This window comes from Scyliorhinus torazame, chromosome 10 (genome assembly GCF_047496885.1).
Source record: "Scyliorhinus torazame isolate Kashiwa2021f chromosome 10, sScyTor2.1, whole genome shotgun sequence".
NCBI lineage: Eukaryota > Metazoa > Chordata > Chondrichthyes > Carcharhiniformes > Scyliorhinidae > Scyliorhinus > Scyliorhinus torazame.
Genome location: NC_092716.1, coordinates 111,486,929 through 111,509,800, shown reverse-complemented (window position 1 = coordinate 111,509,800; position 22,872 = coordinate 111,486,929). Strand labels below are relative to the sequence as shown.

The 22,872-nt window shown below is 46.0% G+C and overlaps 1 protein-coding gene across 4 annotated transcripts in view; it reads left to right on the top strand.

Moving 5' to 3' along the window:
- Positions 1-22,872, top strand: part of fcsk (fucose kinase) — a 497,568-nt gene that overhangs the window by 208,750 nt on the left and 265,946 nt on the right. The window lies entirely within an intron of this gene.

Sequence of the window (22,872 nt, the reverse complement as noted above, 5' to 3'; positions counted from 1 at the left end):
GGTGTACTTTATAGTGAGGTGGTTCTGCCGAATTTGGAAGTTCAGAGTTCAGGCTACCCTCCTTGGAGGCGAACATCCAGACTATAGTCACAGGAATTAATTGACGCAAAGGGGATAAAATATAATTAAAGGTTAAGCGCACCCAGCCCTTTATTCTACTTTCAAGATAACATATTGAAACCACCCGCTGGGGTGGTTCATTCATGGTTCCACCCGACGGGGGCTCGGAGCCGCGGCCGCCCTGGTGGAGGGCGGGGGGGATCCATCATGGGAGGGGGGGGGCGTCCAGGACGGCCAGGTTCATGATCGGGGTCCGCACACGATCTGGGGGGGCCTATATTGTCGGGGCTGGCCCGCTGTGTGGGTCTGCGTGCATGCGCGGACCTGCGGCCGGAAATGCAGGGCCCGTATCGGCGGCCGGAGCTGCGTGGACTACTCCAGGGGCCTGCTGCCCCCCTTCAAAATGGAGAATCACTCTGGACTTTCTCCAGGAAAGTCCAGAGTGATTCGTTCCCGTTTGCTCGCCGGCATGGGGACATAGCCCCATTATCAGAGAATTCCGCCCCAGGTGTCTGTAAAACAGTTCTTAAATACTGCAGGATAGAAGAGCTATTTTGAATGGATATCAATGAAATGGTGTAATCTCCATGGGTGTTCTTTAATTGATTTGAGAAATAAATGAGACTCAGCAATACCAGCAATATTATAACAAAGATTGTTACAGCAGATTCTCCCACATACGTTTCCACCTCCTGAAGTGCATAGATCCAGTTCCACACTTTGTCCCAACCACATATATTAGAACATGTATACTGAAGGGGTGACCTGATAGATGTCTACAAGATTATGAGAGGCATGGATAGAATGGATGGACAGGCACTCTTTCACAGGGTGGAGGGGTCAGTCACCCGGGAGCATAGATTTAATGTCCATGGGGCACTGCTGGCTCACGGCATTGAGGACCCAGGTTCGATCCCGGCCTCGGCTCGCTGTCCATGTGGAGTTTGCACATTCTCCCCATGTCTGTGCGGGTCTCACCCCCACAACACAAAAAGATGTGCAGGGTAGGTGAATTGGCCACGCTCTTTCTGTGCTGTAAAACTGACTCTGTGGCTAATGTTGGTGCTTAATTCAGTCAAATTTCTTTCCTGTTAGCAGGGATTTTTCTACAGTGTTTCCAGTCACAGCATGGTCCTTCTTTATTTCTGTGGAAACGGAAACTAGATGTCTAGGCCGTGGGTGGAATGTTAAAGTGTTCATGAGATGGGCAAAGGATTAGGCCAGGTTAGGTGTATGCCAACTGTCGTGGTCTTTTTAGTAGAATAGCACAGTGATACTCGCTTTCATGTCTAAAGAATGGCTAGTTGAGCAACACTACAGAAAGCTTCCAATATCTCTGAACCTCAGCAAGAGTCAGCCCTGGAATTAGGGGGGAAATTGTGAGTAAATTGGAAATAAAATGGCTCATGAAAAATAGTACCAGAATCCCATGGGATTTTGATATGTCTGTGTTGTCAGAAGCGGGACATTCTTCAAATAACTTTCTGTTGAAACTGGTTATAAAAGATGTTACACCGAACATCAAGACTGATCAATAAGGTTTAAAATAGAATGAAATATAACATAGACCTTGGAACATGAAATATTAAACACTCTGTGAAATAGTAAGTTTTTAAAGATTTGTTTTGAATTTTGTGTTCAAAAAAACCTGTACAGCGGCATAAAATTGCAACCTTTCATCGTGTCAGCAAATGCTTTTTTGAGGTAGCCCAAGATGATGACAGGTTTTCTCTCATACTGCCGTAATCTTTTTAAAAACTGTTTTTCTTCCTGTGATTTCCCCCTCTTATCCATGTTCTTGTGATTCCCGCTGACTTGGCAAAGATTATGAATCAAAGCAGAAACTTCCTGATGTGTGATTAGCGATTTTAAAATTCGCGAGTCAATCTCCTGTGGCACTGTTGTTCAGTTGGAAAACACATTTTTTCTTTCTACATGCTGTCTTTTTGTTGCGGTTTTCCCACCAATTCCCTTCTGCCTTTGTCTCCTTAACGGTGAGCAAAATAAAAAGGGTTGTCTCCTTACCACTGTGTGACACTTTCCTGCAAATCACTCAAAAGCACTTGGAGGATGTTTCATTTCACGGTTCGACTCACGGCTCACACCACACTGCCCCCATCCCCACTTCATAAAATTTATGATGTCCAAAATGCTGCTTAGTTTAAACTAAAACATTAAAAAATTTAAAAAAACATTAAATTCATTCACTCCATGATATTCAATATCTTTTTAGAGAGGATGTTCAACTCTCAAAAAAGAAGCTCTTTTGTTCACCTCTGTTTTTCAGTTAAAAAGATAAATGGGAACAACTGTGAGAGAGAGATACTTACTAATATCTTTGAGTGACAGAGAGAAACACGGCCACAACAGTCTCACCTCATTCTAATTTGATATGACATTTTGAATTTTTAATGCTTCAATGTTCCTCACCTCATCTTTTACCCTGTATCCAATTACTTTTGGGTGATTTGTGAGGAAGTACCATCCTGTGGTCAGATTGTGCAATTATTGGTAATGAATTTACACTGCCAAAGTCATTATAAATCCATACATGGAAACTTATAATTGGCAAAGTTAACTCAAAAACATAAAATATCTTTGGCTCAGGAAATGACCACATACTGAAGTTTTTTTAAAAAAAATTAATCTACGTTAACTCATCTCCTGTGGTGTTGCTCATGGGGATTTTACAAAATGTAGACGTTGGGTGAGGTAAAGCTAAAGATCAGTGGATCAGCACATGTCAAAGTAATTCAGTCCCCATTATTCAATCCCTTTTTTATATAATGCATTGTTTTAATTGCACTTCAAGAGTAACAATTTAAGGCCAAACATTTCACAAACCTATTTCCATAACACTCTAAACATCTTTGGATAAAATCGACTTTGATTCACTATAAGAATCCCTTTGGTTTGGGATAAGAAACAGTTGTACTGAGAACTTCTGACCTTTTTAACATGCCAGAGCTCGAAGAACGAAGATAACCGACTCCAGCCTTTAAAGAGAGAGCCATTGCAGTAATCTCCATACAATTTAATCCGCTTCAAGTGATTGATGTTGAATTTGCAGCACAGATAAATGTGTGACTGTTCTGGCTGCTTGTTATTGGTTTGAGCTTGAAGTAAAGTTTACTGCTAACATAATAGAATGGGATCTCTTTGAAGTCTACTTTGCTCATGGTCAGCACTACCAGGTTATTCTTGCAAAGGAGAGGAAAAATCAACCAGCCTTCCTATACCCCCTGCCGGGTCGGAGAATCGCCTGGGGGCAGCGCGAATCCCGCCCCCGCCGGCTGCCGTGCTGCTGGCCTGCCTTGGTCTGCTTTAAAAGCCAGCGATTTAGCCCAGTGAGCTAAACCAGTATAGGCCTATACTTAGCTTTGGAACTGGCCCACCAGGTATGGGGAACAAATGGCCTTTCGTTCAGGTTCTGAATCTGCAGGCTTCAAAGCTGGTATAGACTGGTAGCTAGGAGCGCCTATCTCGTAGCGAGCGTTGACTGGAGACTTACTTGGTTGATGTAGCAGCTAGGCAGGTCACTGTCAAGGATTGGTTCGAGCTGCTGAATGACCCTGCCAAGAAGGACAAATTGAACTTGGGGACTCTATTTTATAGTCCCCATGGGCTTCACACCACTTTGGGTGGACCCCGTACCAGGTTCCAAGTGATTGGACTACGTTCCGATCACTTGGATCGATTTCTCCAATACTGGAGCTGTTCCCTGATCGCTGGGCGGTCCCTAAGTGTCCGTTGGCCTTCTTTGTCTTGGCTCCTGCTGGCACCGAGGAGTCTGGCTTGACCTTATTTTACTAAATGTTTCCAATTGTTCCCGAGGATCGCTCATTAATATGCAGATGGTTATTAGTTTCAGTGCTGTCTGGGTTTCTGCAAGTTCTGATACACATGAAACTTTGCCCCTGCTTGTTTTTCCTGTGTTGACTGAATTTCCCTGCATTCTTTGCGGATCTCCATTTTAAAGTCAGGAAGTGGCCAACCCAGGTGGCTACATGCCCTCCATGTGATCCCTAACGCGAAGCGTGAAGGATCACATAACTGCGTCGTCTTCACTCCCTGACCCAGCGAGCACTCTTCCATGGCCTCTACACTGACCATAACTATGTATGAAAATTTTAACTGACAATTCTAAGTGGCGCTATGTCACAACAGGGGCATGCAGTACAACATTAAATGGTACCTCTAACTATCTTTCATAAACTACACTCACTTAAACATCCAATCATACTAACTTCCTAACAATACAAAAATAATAGCAGCATTCACATTTTCCTCTGGCTTGGAGGTCAAACACAGAGTTGTACCATCTTTCTTTATTCACAAGTGACGCAAACGAATGTCCTTTTATTGTAGATCAAGGGGTTCGGGGGCCTGGTGAAAACCGAAAATAGGGGATCTCATCCTGTATACCGGGGTGCGAGAGCAGTTGGCTCTCCTTCGCCATTTCCTCATGCGGATAGTCTGCACGATGCTGCAGAATATCGCCAATGCTAAAAGGGATGCAATTAGATATGAAAGGGAGTACCACGTTATAAACCTATCACACCATGATGGTCTGTTGTTACTTGTCACTGGGCTCTGGGTGCTATGGGGAAGTGTATCATTGACGGGCGGGGAGGGGCGGGGGGGGGGGGGGGGGGGGGTTCGGGGTCAGGGGGTTCACGTTCGCGCGTAATCGAATACAAATTATGATGATAACGGAAAACACGTATGATGTCTTCATTGTTCTCTTCTTTCTTCTCTTCCTTTTCGTCTCTTCTCTCTTCCTGGAGCTTCTGGAATTCTGTGGATCAAGCATTGTTTCTGTTACGATCTTGTTTAATATCTTGTACGTTGGCATGTCTGTCTTTTCAGTGCCAATTTCCCTTTATAATTTGTCACCATGTGTGACTCCCTCTTTTTTTTAAACCGAATATTTGGACTAGACATTTAAGAAATACTGCCGTACTGCAAGCCGTCTCGCAGCCTGTGTGATTTACCATCCTCGTGTTTGAGGATGTAAATAGCATGGGGAAGCAATCCTAAGGGTTGCCAAACCAAACAAAAGAATTTTGAAAGTAATTGAGCCAAAATGGGGTGCATATGGGCAGCGGCGGGTAGGATTTGGATGGAATCCCCGGGTAGGACGGTGATCAATGCCATATGTGCTGTACCCGAGCGCAGCTGACCAGAGGGGGGTCCTCAGGCAGGGCGGGGATCAATGCCGTTTCTCCACTGCCTGAGCAACCGGCAAAAACGGGTAAGAATGTGGTCGTTGTGGGGGCTGCCTCTCGTGAGTACCTTCACATCAGGAGAGTAGTTATGATTGGTGTTTGCCTACAGACTAGTTCCTCTGAACTATTGTCTGGGACAAACTTGTACCTTTACCAATTTTCTGTCAACAGACGAGTTCCTCTGAACTATTGTCTGGGACAAACTTGTTCCTTTAACAATTTTCTGTCGACAGACGAGTTCCTCTGAACTATTGTCTGGGACAAACTTGTTCCTTTAACAACCTTTGGGCGTCAAAGGGGTGGTGACGTGGGGCCATGAAAAATTTTCCGATTTTACATACAACACTTAACAGTAACAAACAAACATTCAACAAAGATGGTGCAGGTTCCATCAGAAAGGACACCGTTTCTCCCAAGCGGTTCCTTTTTAAACATCATCTGGACACCTCAGTTATCAGTTGCGAACAATGTCACAAAGGGGTTCTCGTTTTGGGAGTCAGACTCAATGTCATCATCTTCTCCCAGATGCCATACTCGTGAATGGATGAGGGTGGCTAAAGCTGCATGGTGTGACTTAGGGTCCATCTTGTTGTTTCGGACGAGCCTGTATGAATTGTCACGGTGCCAAATTGTCGTGTCTAATTCTGTGGGGATGGAGTCGGGGTCGTCATCGTAGGGCGGTGGTCTGTGGTGAGGTTTGTTCAGGAATGTGACCAGGAAGGGATCGCTCGAATTGTGTTCAGATTCGCTGGGTGCGGGGCCTGTTGCATGGGGATCGTAGGGAGGCGTGCTGTGGCTAACGTCTGTGTCACAGTCGCTGTCTCTGCTGCTGCTGTCTGTGGGCGTTCCGGGGCGGAGCCTAGAGTTCGGGGGTGGAGTCGAGGGCAAGTCCGTGGGTGGGGTGGACGTGTTGGGGGAGGGTAGGGATACGTTGGCTGTGGGTGGGGCATGGTCTGCTGCATCGATCATGATGTGGTGTGCATGGTTAGACTGCGAGCCATATGCCTTGAGCTGGTTAATATGAAACCATGCGGTCTTCCCATTGGGGTACTTGATTTTACTTTGTCCGCAATGGAGTACGGACCCGAATACTTGGGTGACAGGAATGTGCTGCGGTTGTAAATGGAGAGCATGACCTGCTGTCCTACTTCAAACTCAGTCGCATGCGCTGTCTTGTCGAAACAGGCCTTGCTCTGTTTCTTCCTAGTGCCTAATTGTACTGCGGCTGCTAGCTGAGCCGTTTTTACATTTTCCACTAATTGTTTCACTGCGTTCTCGTGTGTGAGTGCTGTCACTTCGGGGCTGGTCAAGTCAAGTCCAAATAAAAATTCTGTGCCTTTCATGGGGCGTCCGGTCATGAGAGTGTGTGGGGTGTATCCTGTGGATGTCGAAACAGTGTTACGCAAAACCATTAGTGCAAAAGGGGGACTGAATCCCAAGTGGTGCCGTTTTGTTGGACCATTTTCCTGAGGGTAGCTTTTAGGGTACGATTCCTTCGCTCCATGATACCACTTGACTGTGGGTGGTATGCGATGTGGAATTTTTGGGTAATGCCAAATATCGTGAGGATGTTCTTCATGACACGTCCAGTAAAATGGGAACCTTGGTCGGATTCAATGCTGCGTAAAGATGTGGTGGGTTAAAATCTTTGCGGTAGTCTTTGCCGTGTTCGTTCTAGATGGGAATGCATCTACCCATTTTGTAAATGTGTCTATAACGACTAAGACATACTCGTGACCATTCCTATGAAATCGATCTGGAAGTTAGTCCAGGGGCCATTAATGGGGCGGGTGTGGCTAAGCTGAGCTTTCTTTGCGTATCTGCCCAGATTGTTTTGGCACAGATAAGGCAATTTTCCACATAGTGCGTGACATCTTCTTTTAAATTCAGCCACCAACAGAGCTGCCTGAGGTGGGCTGTAGTGGGGTCAGTTCCCTGATGCCCATGACTATCATGGAACAAACAAATAAGCTGATTCCTGTGCTGTTCAGGAACCACATAAAGGGTGTCATTTAGGATCACACCGTCATGTGTGGTCAGTGCATTTTTAAACCTATCCTATGGGGCTGGAAATTTTCCTTTTAGAATCTCCCTGAGATTACTATCTTGCTTCTGGGCCTGCACTAAATCTTCGATATTGGTCTGTGAGACCTGAACTGCATTCACTGGGGTGCCTTCGGGGGGGGGGGGCGGGGGGGGTTCCAAAAATTTCCATGTCTGGAACCTGCTTTAGCCAGTGTGTCGGCTTTTACATTTCCAGGGGGGGAGGAACGGTGGTGACTTCGAACTTTAATAATGCCGAATATCCTGTCCTGTGCTTTGTCCAAAATGTGCCGGAGCAATGGGGCTGAAGGGAGGGGTTTTCCGTCCGCGGAAACAAATCCTCTCGCTTTCCACAGGGGTAGGAATTCTGTGAGGCTGTTACAGACATAGAGGCTGTCCAAGTATATGTCTGCTGGGCTGGGGAAGGAAGCTGGGTGATCCACAATGTATGCAATGGCTGCTTGTTCTGCCGCAGGTGTCCTGGCAGGTTTAACAAGATTTCTTCTAGGGCGCATCCCTGCGCGTCCTCAACCTAGATGCCGCATCCTGTAATGCGCTTCCCGTTTAATATGGTGGAAGAACCATCTACATATATTTCAAGGGTGCGCACTGTAGCCAGTTAAAATGGCTAACTCCCGATTTAGAGTGGCTAACCCCGATTTAAAATGGCGAACGGAAAAGGCTGATGGGAAAATCAGCCAACAGGACTAAAACAAGCAGCTGCAGGTAAAACTGTGTATTCGCCTCTGGGGAGGCCAGACAGGATCGCTACCTGCAGCCATCAGCATAACAAAACACCAGCCATCTGAATACTAATTAGCAATCCCCGGGAACAATGTGCAACAAATTAGACACACAAAGCCAACCCAGACTTTTCGGCGCCAACAGGAGCCTACACAAAGAGAGGCGAATGACCACCCCAAAACCGCCCATCGATCAAGGAATCGCTCCAGCATTGGAGAATATCGAGCAAAGTGATTGGGACGAAGTCCAATCACTTTGAACCAGGTACAGGGTCCACCCCAAGAGGCAGGAAGCCCCTGGGGACTATAAGAATAGAATCCAAGTTCAAATCGACCCTTCTTCACCCTGCTGCAACCCCTGCTGCCTTCTGCAACAACTGCTCAAATCGTAAGTCTTATTTCAACGCTCACTACGAGACAGGCCCTCCTAGCTATCGAACTGTACCAGCTTCAAATCCCGCAGGCTCAGAACCCAAACGAAAGGCCATTCGTTTCCCTGACCTGGTGGGGCATTTCCAAAGTTAAATATTGGCCTGTTAGTTGTAGGAAGTAGCTTAGAAGTAGAATTAATGCAGAAGTATTGATTACTGTATATAATAAATGTGCGTTGATTTAACTCTTACTAAGTGGTGTGTTGGATTATTGATCATTACTCGGACTTGAACCACGTGGCGGTATCAGGAAGATACCTGGCGACTCAAGAGCAAAGGTGATAGAACAAGAGCAATTAAACTAAGGCTAAAGTCAAGAGCAACAGCACGTGTCTGTGCTGGGGGCTCTGGGGTGAACTACCTATCTTTTTTGGGGGGGAGGGGTTGCAATAAAGGGGCCTGTGTTGTGGTGCGGTGAGATGATTTTGCATTCGTGGGGCGTGCCTGGGTACTGAAGGTTGTCGGTTAGGAAAGTGTGGGTCTTGCTCCTTTTAACAGTAATGTCCCTGCAAAAGAAGGGTCTATCTGGCTGCTCTGATCTGGCTTACTGTACCGTCCTTAAGTTGTCCGCCTAGTAAAAGTTGGGTGGGGGTGTGTCCGTGAGGATTGTGATGGGGTTTAGTCAGGTGATGTACGAAAAGTATTGCACTGCCCAGAAAACTGCGAGCAGGTGCCTTTCACAGGCCGAAAATCCCTGCTCCACAGGATCTAAAACTCTGGAGGCGTAAGCCACGGGTCTTAACGGTTCGTGCCATTCCTGGAGGAGCACGGCCGAAAGGGTGCGCTCTCTGCTAGCTATCTCTATGGCATAGGGGGAAAGCGGGTCTGGAACCTGTAGTGCGGGGGCTGTAATGAGTGCGCGCTTTAAAATGTCTACAGCATCCGTGTGCTGCAGAAGCCATTCCCAAGGGGCTCCTTTCTTTAGGAGTTCCGAGAGGGGTGCTGCTTTGGTGGCGAAACCGTCAATATGGTTTTGGCAGTAGCCAACCAGTCCTAAAAACAACCGGAGGGCAGAAACATTCTGGGGAAGGGTCAATTTGACAATCGAGTCAATTCTTTTATGCTCGATCTCTCGTTTACCATGTGTGATAATCGTTCCCAAATATATCACTTTGTTTTCCACAATTTTGGCTTTTTGGGGGTTTACTTTGCATCCAATTTGCTGTCGGAGTTCGGACAGAAGCTCAATGTGCTCTGCCTTGGTGTTTGTCTGCAGTAATAGGTCGTCTACATACTGGACCAGGCATTCGGGGCGAGAAGATTTTGATAAACTATTTGCCTGCTGTCGGTGGAAAATGGAGGGGGAGGTGTGGAATCCTTCTGGAAGACATGTCCACGTGTACTGCTGACCTTTAAAAGTGAAGGCAAATTTCTATTGGCATGCTTTTGCCAATGCAATGGACCAGAATCCGTTGCTGATGGCCAAAACCGTAAAATCTCGTCAGTTGAGTCCCTGTTTGAGCATGGTCTCGGGACTTGTGGCTACCGTGGGGGCTGCTGCGGGGGTGACTTTGTTGAGTTCCCGGTAATCGATGGTCAGTCGCCATGATCCATCGGGCTTACTCACTGGCCAAATCGGGGCATTATTAGTAGACGCTACTGATCTAAGTACGCCTTGTTCTAATAAGCTGTCAATGACTTTTGAGATTTCTCCCTCTGCCTCTTGGGGAAATCCATATTGCTTTTGGGGTCTAGGGTCAGGTCCTGTGATTTGAACGGAACCAGTCATCCTGCCACAGTCATGTTTATGGCTTGCAAATGCGGTCCTGTTCTTTTGGAGAACTGCCCTAACCTGTTTGTCTGTGCTAATCGTGGTCGGGCCAAACCAAAATTCGCCGACTGCGTTAATCTTATTTGCATACTCAGCTACTGTGAGCGTTGCGGGGGCTCTTGCTGACTTTGTCATTTTCCAGACACATTGATTTACTGGGTCAAAAGACAGGTTGTGGGAGTTCATGAAATCAATGCCCAAAATGTGTTCTGCTGTGTGGGGCAGATCGACCAAAACTATGGGGTGTCTTGTTGTAATATTGCCAATTTGAATGGGTACAGTGGCTGTGATGTGTCCCTGTTGTGAGTGGCCTGTGAAGCCGCTGAGGGTGATTGTGGCTGTAGTGGGCCGCATGTCTTTTTGGAACATGGTGGAGGAATTAATTGTGGTGCGGGACCCTCCTGTGTCCCAGAGAAGTTCGATGGGCTGTCCCCGTATTTTTGCTGCAACTACTGGTCGGCCGGACCTATCCCAAAGGGTGTCACAGACCCAGGTGGGGAAGCCCGAACACCATCAGTCTGTTCCATTCATGTCTGTCTGGTCTGAACGGGTGCTTGCACTATGTATGGGCTTTGTCCTGTTCTTATTCGGAGTGCCTGCCTGCTGGACTCTCTGTGGCTTTCGTGGGGCATTGCACTCTCCTGCAAAGTGACCTAATTGTCCACAGTTGTAACACTCCTGTGGTTCCTGTGGGGGGCTGTTCATGCCTTCGTTCACCCATGCGGGGTTCTGGTGCGTTTTCACTGCTTGGATATCTGCCTCTGCCTGCTGTTCTTCGGGTTTTCTAATTGCGGGTTTGTTGTGGACAGATTGCTCCCAGTTGCGGGACAACCTTTTTAAAACCCACTTTTCGTTGTGCGTTTCTTCCGAGGGGTCATAATTGGTACAAGCTTTTTGTCCTGCCTCTGTGGCATGGGAGATAAGGGTGCGGGTCCATTTGGCCATATCGTCTGGGGACAAATGGGCGCGGTCTAAGTTGCTGAAAACGGCTGTAAAATGGATCCACAGGCATCCAGCAAACGCTGTGGGGTGTTCTGTCCTCTTCTGCCTGCACTTATTCAGGCCTTCTACTGGGTCACCTCTGTTATAGCCGATCGCGTCTAGGACCGCCGTGTGCATCTCTGCAAGGGTGCCTCCTCCTACATTCTGTGGGTCGGGAAGGGCTGCTACAACAGAAGGGTCGAAGCTTAAAACTGTGAGCTTCACTTGCTCACGCTCATCCAGGCCGTACATGGTCGCCTGCTGCTTCACTCTAGCAAAGAAGTGGTGGGGGTCTGAGGTGGGGAGGAACGGTGTGATCTTTTTGCACGCGTCCCGTAATTGGGTCACGGTTATGGGGGTGCTGTAGAGGAATTCCGCGTCTCCGTCCGATGTGACTGTGCGGTGGGTGGTTACTGGATTCATGGGTGCCTGATCTATCTGCTCTGTGGGGGGTTGGGGTGCTTTTCTCTTTTGGGGCTTTCCTTGCGCACATGTTCCCTGTACATATCTATGCGCGGTTTTGTTTAGTTCTTGCCAATCAGGGCCGTCTTCTTCATCTAATTGGGATCCAAAGGTGCTTTGAAACCCATTTTGCAAAGACTGCAGTTCCGCAATCTGCTTCCGGCATTTTGAATGATCTACTGAGCTTTGTCTGTGCTCCTGGTGACAGCATGGAGTGCTCTTAACGCTGCTTTTAGATCGCTGCACTGCCTTTGCAATGCCTCTACCTGTTTCTCTGTCTCTTCTCTTACCAGGACTGCACGTTGCGTGTCCTGATAGGCCTTCTCATATTGGGTTTGGAAGCTGCTCAGATGCGCTAGACAAGACTGGTGTGCGCTCTTGGCATCATCCACCTCTCCGTCCTTTGCTGCCAACTTCCTTCTCAACTCTATGTTCTCTCTCTCGATCTCACTAACATCGACCTTGCTCATTCGATGTCTCTCTTCTATCTCTTTGCGGAGCGTCCGGACAACCTCCTCTGTGCCTCGCAATTGTGCCAGACAGGACACGATTGCCATCGGCTTGCGAGCTTTCCCGAAGCTCTTCTTTTGGATTTCGCTCAGGTTCTCCCACCAAGTATACCCTATACTTCCGGGACCTGTTTCCTCATTATCACAGAATTCACTCCAAAGGGGCCATCCTTTCCCTTTGAGATATTTCCTGATCTCTTCTTCCCAAACGGGACACTGACCTACTCTGCTTCTGGTCGCTGCTACCACGAATTCTTGAGGGTTCATGAGGCGTTCATTGCCTTAATTGCCATTTTTCCTCTCTGAATGCTCTCTTTTAAAATTTGGAATGAGGGGTGCTGTAAACACAGGTACGGCGTTCGCTATTTTCCGGAATACAAACTCCCGACAGTTTTTTGCAACAAAAATCTATCAGTTTTACCTTATCGCCCTGTTAGTTACGCATGCATTAACACACTTCCAAATTATGAGGGTTGATCAGAACTGCTTGAACACTTGTGACTGTTTCTGTTCCCAATTGGATTCTCAATTCAAATTTTGGGTTCTCTCGGAGTGGTTAGGCCACTTCTAAGTCTGGTCCCGGCGGAGTCGCCACTAAATGTTGCTAACTTTTGGTTGGTTCTTAATTTGGCTCAGACAAAGCAGTAAATGTTGCTCGTTCTGTCTTTGCTTAATTTGCTCTGTTTCTATAACCTTTGCTCTAGAGTCGCCAGGTATCTTTATGATACCGCCACGAGGTTCAAGTTCAAGTACTGATCAATAATTCAATACACCAATTAGTAAGTTTCAAACTAAAACACATTTATTATACACAATCAATCGCTATTCATGCATAAAACTCTACTTACCAGACTATCTCTAACACTATAGGCCTATACTTAGCTTTGGAACTGGCCCACCAGGTCAGGGGAACAAATGGCCTTTCGTTCAGGTTCTGAGTCTGCAGGCTTCAAAGCTGGTATGGACTGGAAGCTAGGAGCACCTATCTCGTAGCGTGCGTTGACTGGAGACTTACTTGGTTGATGTAGCAGCTAGGCAGGTCACTGTCAAGGGTTGGTTCGAGCTGCTGAGTGACCCTGCCAAGAAGGACAAATTGAACTTGGGGACTCTATTTTATAGTCCCCAGGGGCTTCACGCCACTTTGGGCGGACCCCGTACCTGGTTCCAAGTGATTGGACTACGTTCCGATCACTTGGATCGATTTCTCCAATACTGGAGCTGTTCCCTGATCGCTAAGTGTCCGTTGGCCTTCTTTGTCTTGGCTCCTGCTGGCGACGAGGAGACTGGCTTGACCTTGTTTTACTAAATGTTTCCAATTGTTCCCGGGGATCGCTCATTAATATTCAGACGGTTGTTAGTTTCAGTGCTGTCTGGGTTTCTGCAAGTTCTGATACACATGAAACTTTGCCCCTGTTTGTTTTTCCTGTGTTGACTGAATTTCCCTGCATTCTTTGCAGATCTCCATTTTAAAGTCGGGAAGTGGCCAACTCAGGTGGCTACAACCCTGGGAGGGGCGCGGGGCGATCTGGCCCCGGGAGGTGCCCCCACGGTGGCCTGGCCCGCGATCGGGGCCCACCGATCCACGGGCGGGCCTGTACCGTGGGGGCACTCTCTTCCTTCCGCCTCGGCCAGAGCCTCTGCGATGGCCGATGCGAAAGTGACACCCCCCCCTCCGCATGCGCGGGGATGACGTCAGCAGCCGCTGACGCTCCCGTGCATGTGCGGACTTCCGCCGATCGGCGAGGCTAAATATTGCCAGAATTTTCTATTTTTATTTTCCACAGGAGTTGATGAGGTGAACAACATGGGTGCATTTAAGGGTAAGCATGAAGGAGAAAGGGAGAAAGAGGAATTTTGATATTAATGAAGAGGGCTGGGCAAAGGCTTGTATGAAGAATAATATGGACCTTTTGGGCTGAGTGGCCTGTTTCTGTGCGAAAAGTATTCTAAAATGTCAGTAATCTCAGGAGAGGGTGAAAACTCACTAGGTATGGAGGCGGATGGTGGTGCAGTGTTGGGGAAATTAAAATCAAGGGTACAGCTCTTGAAAGTCTTCTTCTGAAGAGACACCATTTTGTTTCAGTCCAGTTTGCTCCTTCCCCATCTCTCCTGAAGCAGTGCTAAGGTCAATTGGCCCTCACAGACCCTAAGCAACTTTTGGCATCTCACCCATAGCAAAACAGTAGCAGGAATCGGAATGAAAATGTTGTTGCACCTCAGGAAAGATAGCACTGCGAAACTTGGGCTCGGCAAAAATTAACTGGTTTTGAAGCAAAGCTTATAGGCAAAGCTTTGGTCATTGCTGGTGTCTGTTGTTTTTAAACTTCAATTCACCATGGCAAGTCTAGCACCCTGTCTCAAAAAAAACTAGGGACATAATTCTCCCAAAAAATGATAAGCGTCATTTTGGGCAGTAACCACGGTGTGTTTCCCGTCAGGTGTTTGTGTGTGATCCAAATCGCAATTCACCCACACTTCGTCATATTTTGGAGTTTTGGGGGGAGATTCGCACTGAAAAATCCCACACTTAGAATTTTTTCTGGAGCGAGGAACTAAAGACCTAAAGAGAAACTAAAGGCCGGCTCCTCCGAGTTTGGGGCACCCATTTTAAATGTAGCCCAGATTTCAAAGTTAAGTTCAAGGACCCCACACCCCCAACCCTCGGCCCTGGACCGGCAAGGCCCTCCTATCACTAAATGTCCGTGATACACCACCACACTCTTCCCCCAACTCACCACACAGGCATGAGAGTGACCCGGCCCCACCCCCATCTATCCTTGTTGGCATTGGGTCATCGCACATCCCTCCCAAGTGAACATACCCTGCTATGGTGTCGCTGAGGGCCCACTCACGTTTAGGCTCAACCTTGCTTTCAGCCCCCCCCCCATGAGTCTGCTTCCGCCCCCCCCCCTCCACTCCCCAACCTTCATACCCCCCCCTCATACCCATCCTTCATACTCCCCCCTCCCCCCCACCCCTTCACCCCCCTCCCCACTTTATACACCCCGTTCATGGCCCCCTTCACCCACTTCTCCTTTCATGGCCATGACACCCCTTGCCCCCCCCCCCCATCTTGGTAGTGGTCTTTTGGCACTATGGCATCCTTGCAGTGTCAACCTGGCATTGGCACTACTGGCCGGGTCATCACGTCTGGCCTCCGTTGATGGAGACCAGTACTGATTAGTGCTGACTTCACGCTGTGTCAGTGGGGCCGGTGAATCCTAGGAGCCAGGAGACACTGGCCTCGAATGATCTGTGCATATTTAAATGAGTGTTAAGACTCATTTAAATATGCTCATCTGGATCACACCCAGAGAGGGCATGATTGTGTCGGGTGCCACGGGTCGGCAGCATCGTGATCAGTTCAGCTCCCGGCGCAAACCCCATTTACGGACTCTCGCTGTCCACCGGGAATAGCGGCATCAGCTCCTGGTGCAATGCGGTCAGAGAATTGCACCCTAGGTCTCTGGCTTCATAACGTTTGGATTGAAATGGAAGCAATGACCCATGAGACTCTGGTATTGGACTCCCAACTACCTGGCTGTGAATCCTAATACCAGCCATAACTCCTACCTGAATGTATCTTCTATCTTTGAGCACATTTCCAGATACAACCCAGTCAGTCGTACCATTTAGTGGCAGATTCCAAACCACATCCTGCTGGTCAATCAGAGGCACTGGTATATTGCAAAACCACTAAAAGAACAAAATCAATTAATAAAGGGTGGTAAATTCTAGACATGTCACAGCTATCATCACCAGTGGGATATGGTTGAAAGATTCCTCTCTGGAGGCAGCACAAATGAATTATTGAAGGGAGGGGCACTGGAAACAGTCGATGCTAGAAAATCACAAATATGCTTTGCATCTAAAGGAAAACGGAAAGACAGCAATGTTTCAGGTGGTGACTCATTAAGACTATTTTTTAAATGTATCATAATATTGCCCTATTTTTTCCTTCTTGGACAGACCTGCTGCATACTTGCAGCCTCGTTTTTCTTTAATGCAGAGAAGTGAAGCTTTCCAGCTGTGTGTGTTTGCAGGCAGCATTGCTGTGGTTCATCTTTCCATCTCCAATCATTGATTTGCTGCTTTCTTGCTGCATCAAGTCCTCTGGGGCCAATTGCAGCACTGACTGGGGAGCATCAAGGGAAATTGTGCTCCTGAAGTGGCAAGTGATATTGCAGAACACTCTGGTATACTACACACAGAGCCTGCTGGTCATTTCAAACAGGCAGTAATTTAAAAGCTGCCAAGGCTCCAATAAGTGCTGAAGGACTGTCACCCATTACTGCTCTAACACTCATCACCAACAAACAGAAATAACTCGCTGAGAATGAAACAAACTGAGAACTCAACCTGTCTGCGTGTATCATATTGATCAACTTGATTTTCCTGGGGCTTAACAGGTGTCGGTAAAGGCTCGACACATCATATCAGAGACATTTTGTAAAATGCATTAAAATGAGAGATAAGATTGCAGTCTTGAAACTTGGAAGAAGAGTCACTCTTTCCACATGGTCAGTGACATATAAGAAAGGAAAGGATTTGCATTTTTTTTTTTGTAATGCCTTACATGACTTCAGGGTGTCCGAAAGTGTTTTTCAACCAATGAAGAACTTTTATTGAAGATCAGTCATTGTCATAATATAGGAAATGCCAATTTGTGTGCAGCAAGATCCCATGAACAACAATGACCAGAAAGGAACCCTAAAATTGTCCTTTAAATTTGTGGCTTTAGAGGCAGGCAACCAGAGGTGCTTCAAAACTCAGAAAGTAAGCAGTAATTTTCATTGGTAGTTCTGGCATGAAGTACCTTGTTAACGTAGTGTTTTCCCCCAGGTTCCACGCTTTTAACAGCAGGGTTTTTCTTCTCACTTGGAAAATGCATCACAGCTCAAATTTTGTTCCCTTCCACTTTACTGTCAGCATGATTATGTAAATCTTTACATTGTTTCCCTGTTGTATCTTCACTGAGCGAAACTTCTCTGACGGGGTAGAATACATTGTAAGCAACATGTCAACTAATTCAATAACTTAGTCCTAACAGCGGGACAGGTTCTTGTAGCCAATCCCATTTAATGGCAAACAAATTTCACTCTACAGTTTCGTTCAGTTCACATGCTCGCTTAAACGGGGCACCTGAGGGAGTGACGGCATCTACAACATTTGTGATTACATCCAAAACATTTGTGATTACAATAACAGGCCTCAAATCTGACTTAAGAATACTATCTAAAAAGAAGAGAAAGTATTTAGCACTTTTTGTGACTACTGGATGTCAATGAAGCAATTTGAAATGTGGTCACTGTTGTCATGTAGGAAACATAGCAGCAAATTGCACACAGCCAAGTGATAATAACCAGATAATCTGTTTTGTTGTGATGGTGATTGAAGGATAAGTATTGCCCATGACACCAGGGAGAACTCCCCTGCTTTTCTTTCAAGTTGTGCCATTGGAAATTTTAAATCCACCGAAACCGACAGATGGGGCCTCAGTTTAACATGTGATCGGAAAAACTGCACCTGTGACAGTGCAGCACTCCCTCAGTACTGCCGTGAAACAACAGCCTTGATTTTTGTGCTCAAGCCCTGGAGTGGCATTTGAACAGAACATTATGACTCAGAGGTGAGAGTGCCACCAACTGAACCATGGCTGACATACATCAAGTAAACTAAGTGGGCATAGGTCAGTAAAACTTTGAACTGTGTAAGTAATTGCATAAATCCCTCAGATAACTCATAGATTGTTACATGATCCCACACTGTTTGAAATTACCCAGCACTGTTAGAACACGCAGTTTTAGAGTACACCACAAAGTCCACATCAGCTTTGCTGCTCCATTTTATGCCGCCATTCCATGAATCTGCAGAGCACAACAGAGAATTACATAGCCAGTTTCTGTGTTGTACTGTTTATGTTTTGCATGGGCTTCCTAACATTCATCTTCATCGATATTATCAACATAATCTCCTATTCTTTCTCTCTCTTATATGTTTAATGGTTAGCACTGTTGCTTCACAGCACCAGGGACCCGATTTGGATTCCCGTCACTGTATGTGGAGTCTGCACCTTCTCCCTGTGTCTGCGTGGGTTTCCTCTGGGTGATCCGGTTTCCTCCCACAAAAGGACGTACTTGTTAGATGAATTGGACATTCTGAATTCTCCCTCAGTGTACCCGAACAGGCGCCGGAGTGTGGCGACTAGGGAATTTTCACAGTAACTTCATTGCAGTGTTAATGTAAGCCTACTTGTGACACTAATAAAGATTATTATTATCTACCTTCTCCTTAAATGCATTTGTGCTATTCACCTCAACTACCCTATGTTGTAATGGTCCCACATTCTAACCATTCTCTGGGTAAAGAAGTTTCTTTACTGAATTTATCAGTGATTGTCTTATGTTTATAGTCCTAGATTTTGTCACACCCACAAGTAAAAATCTTCTCTTAGTCAACATTTACCTGACCAAATCCTTTCAAAATCATAAAAATCTCTTATCAGGTTACCCCTTGGCCTTCTCTATTTTTTTAGCTGGATTTCACCAGTTGTGTGGTGAAAGCTCAGATTAAACCTCCAACGTGTTCGATGAAAATAAAGAAAACTTGACCCAAACATTCTGGGAATGTCGAGGCAGCAGGAACTCTTAACCATGGTACAATCATCAAGTTGTGAGCACAAATGTCAAAGTTGTGAGCACAAATTTCATTGTTATACTTTCTTGTGAATTTAATTGTTGTTTGAACAAGGAACTTCAGAATCGGACCAAGTCTCTGTATAGTTGCAGGTGTGTCAGCTATCTAAATTGGAATCTTTCCAGTGACCAGTGGTATTGTCACATGGATTTAATGACACACAACTCTCATATACTGTGGTATAATCAAGATTCATAATCTTCTGGAGTTTTGGATCTCTGGCACTGTAGATCAGGTGAGCAGTCTGCTGATTGGTTCCTCCACAAAAGAACAAACATAAGAAATTGGAGCTGAAGTAGGCAATTTGAGCCTGCTCTGCCATTCAGCAAGATCATGGCTGATTTCTACCTCAACTTTCCACAATATCCCCTTATTCCTTTAGTACCCAAAGTAAGAAGACAAGTACGACAGATGAGACTTTTATGATTTGTCCAAGGGTCAGGAAAATCAGGCCTAAAAGAGAGTCCTAAAGTTGCAATCAAAAAACGAAGTTTTTAAAGTATGCTTGCTTATTGTGCGCCACATAGAGGCTCTGGTGGCCAGGTTTGGGAAGGAAGATGATAGTGATGACCCACTTGGTTGAAAAATTCTGCGGCTGAGGTTGGCGTGGTTTCGGTTGTGAATTGAAGGCAACTTGGGTTGAATGGTTTCTTAGAACTTAGCATAGAACATACAGTGCAGAAGGAGGCCATTCAGCCCATCGAGTCTGCACCGACCCACTTAAGCCCTCACTTCCACCCTATCCTTGTAACCCAATAACCCCCCCTAACCTTTTTGGACACTAAGGGCAATTTAACTAATCCTCCCACTACTCCATGATGGCCAATCCACCAAACCTAACTTAGTTTTTTGATTGCAACTTTAGGACTCTCTTTTAGGCCTGATTTTCCTGACCCTTGGACAAATCATAAAAGTCTCATCTGTCGTACTTGTGTTCCTATTTTGGCTAGCACTGTGGCTTCACAGCACCAGGGTCTCAGGTTCGATTCCCGGCTTGGGACACTGTCTGTGTGGAGTCTGCACGTTCTCCCCGTGTCTGCGTGGGTTTCTTCTGGGTGCTCCGGTTTCCTTCCACAGTCCAAAGGCGTGCAGGTTAGGTGGATTGTTATCATTGAGTAGTTGGAGGAGGGTGACAAACTTCTGAGAGCAATCAAATATGAGGAGGATATTCCATAAGCCTTCTCAGCCAAGCAATGATCCCTGCACTCCTATATGCTTTGGAGACTTACAAGGACCTCAAAGCACTTGAATTTCTACCAGCAGTGTTTTTGTAAGATTTTCCAAATCCAGTGGCAGGAAAGATGGTCCAACAGCAGTGTCCTCTCCCAAGCCAACCTGCCCAGCATTGCGGCATTGATCACACAAGACCAGCTCCACTGGATGGGATTTATCTTTTACATGCCTGACACCAGACTCTTGAAGAATTGCTCTACTCGGAACTCAGTCACGGCAGGAGACTCCCAGGAGGACAACGGGAATGCTTTAGGGATGTCCTCAAAACATTCCTGAAGAGGTCCAACATACTCTGACTAAAGGGAGACACTGGCTTATGATTAACTAAAATGGGGAAGACTCGTTTGGGAATGTACAGAGGCGAAGTTGAGGCTCAGATAGAGCACACAAACCTCCAAACAACCCATCTACCCAACTGTTCAAACACCACCTGCCAAGCGTGTGACAGAGCCTGCAGATCTCACATTGGAGTTATCAACCATTTTAGGAGCCATCAAATCAGAGTGGAAGCAAGTCACCCTTGATTCGGAGGGACTGCTTAAGAAGAATAAGAAGAAGGTGGTTAAAAGTTTCTTAATGAAATAATAACACTTGGATTTTTTAAATAATTATACCAATTGAGTTAACATATTTGTTTCATTTGTTTTCTGTAATTTTCAATGTTCGTTTATGCTTTCTGCAGAAAACAATACTTCCAAAATGCTTTATTTGTTGAGAGTTTATTGAATTAGTTGTTTGAACCCACAATCCAGGAACCTTTCACTTTTTAAAAAATTGCTCACTGCCAAAGGCAGTATTTTTGCCCTTGAGAAAGTGATGGAGAGCTGTCTTCTTGACAACTGAATGGTTTGCTCTGTATTTTCAGAGGGCAAGCATTACTGTGGAACTGGAGTCACATATGAACCAGACCATGTAAAGTCTGCAGATTTCTTTCTCCAGAGGATGTTGCTGAACCAGATGGCTTCTTACGACAATATGATAGCTACATAGTGAGAATTGCTGATGCAAAATTTTCAATCTAGACATATTCAATTCAATTAAATTAATTTAAATACCCCTAGTAACCCTGGTGGGACTTGAACTCCTGTCTCCAAATCATTACTCCAGGCCTCTGGATTAATAATAATATAATTATAATCTTTATTATTGTCACAAATAGGCTTACATTAACACTGCAATGAAGTTCCTGCGAAAATCCCCTAGTCGCCACACTCGGGCGCCTGTTCGGGTACACAGAGGGAGAATTCAGAATGTTCAATTTACCTAACAAGCACATCTTTCAGGACTTGTGAGAAGAAACTGGAGCACCCGGAGGAAACCCATGCAGACACGGGGAGAACGTGCAGGCGCCACACAGACAATGACCCAAGCGGGAATCGAACTTGAGACCCTGGCGGTGTGAAGCAACAGTGCCAACCACTGTGCTACCGTGTCGCCCCACTAATTACTAATGTGCCATGTGATTTAAAGAATCGAAACAACATAGGGTTTGAGATGATGCTGATAAACTGCTCAAGTTTCATTTAGAAGATGGACTTTTGACTAACGTTAAATTTGAACTGGCCTAATAATGCCAGGGTGGAGAACTCCATGCCTGAATGAAAGCAGTGATTTAGGAAACTCCGTTTTCCCAGGCCAAACAGAAATATGTGGTTTGTTGTCAGCCGTGACTCAGTGGGAACATTAGTCAGGAGGTTGTGTGCTTCACTCCAGAGACTGATAGAAGTACCATCCTGTGGATGAAATGTTGAACGAAGCCCCATCAGCTTTCTCAGGTGGGCATAAAAAATCCCATTCATTTTTCAAAGAAGATCACGAGAGTTCTGCTTGGTGTCCATCAAACAACATCACTAAAAACAGATTATCTGGACATAATCACATTGCTGTTTGTTTTCATTCTACTGCCACTCAGGCAGGGTGTACGCGAGGGAGGCAAAATGCATGTTCAGCTAGTCTCACACATCTCTCCACCGAAGCCAGTCCCAAGCCTGGTTTGCAAAGGCCAATTGCTGGGCTAGCAACCCCAACCTGTAAAAACCCATTACCACTACAGAAACCGGGACAATTAGCAAGCAGATATGGCCTTGCTTGGTAGGATAGCTGAGCTTGACCTTCTTAAATGCCACATCGTGTGATTTTATATCTCCGTGTGACACTGAGAATTGCTTTAATGTATATCGGCCATTAAATACCACTTTTTTTAAAAGCTGAAGATCAAATGGGGATAAAAGAAACGTGTGAGGATGAATTTGGTCTTCAACAGTAGCGCAAAATGGCTAATAGTGAATCGGCAGCCCTTGTACCCCATGTCCAGTGTTTCTTTCTTGATTTATTTTAACGGAATGAGGTGTAAGGTGGGCTGCTTATTCATTATTGCCTGTTTTGTGCTACCAGCCAAGAAGAGCTTCACCCTGCCTTGTAGTTTAGACATATCTTGACATGGCATACAGGTGTCAAACTTGTATGGTAAAGGGTTTAATTAGGAGGTGGGGCTATCCCATCTTTCAAAGAACAATTGAGATTAATCAGATCACAAGGTGTTTCTATTATTAGATCCCCAGTTATATAGATGTATTGTTAAAAATTGGGCTATACATCAGCAATGGAATTGCACATCATGTGGTCCATATGGCTGGGTGCAATGCTCTGGCGACTTATTCAGTAACTCCCTAGGGAAGCTGGCAACCTTGATTTTCCCCAAATGGAAGATTGTAA